Here is a 262-nt window from a genome sequence, read left to right as displayed (position 1 = left end):
TAACATTTGTTAGTGTACAAATGACCACCACTTCAACTTACTTTGGTCTCCTTTCAGTTATCCTTTCTTTGGAATTATATATAAGTGTGCAAATAGAACTTTTTAATGAGTAAACTATATTACCAAGTCCTTGATTCAATAACTTTCTTCTCAATTTATTTTCTATGCTCACTGGGTGAGCTAAAACTTGCATGCCAATAATTTTATTTCACTGAATAAATGTTCGTTTTCACCTTGTCATTTTCTTTTTTTTTTTTTTTTT

This window comes from Mus pahari, chromosome 19, assembly GCF_900095145.1.
Source record: "Mus pahari chromosome 19, PAHARI_EIJ_v1.1, whole genome shotgun sequence".
NCBI lineage: Eukaryota > Metazoa > Chordata > Mammalia > Rodentia > Muridae > Mus > Mus pahari.
Note: the sequence above shows the minus strand (reverse complement) of the source record.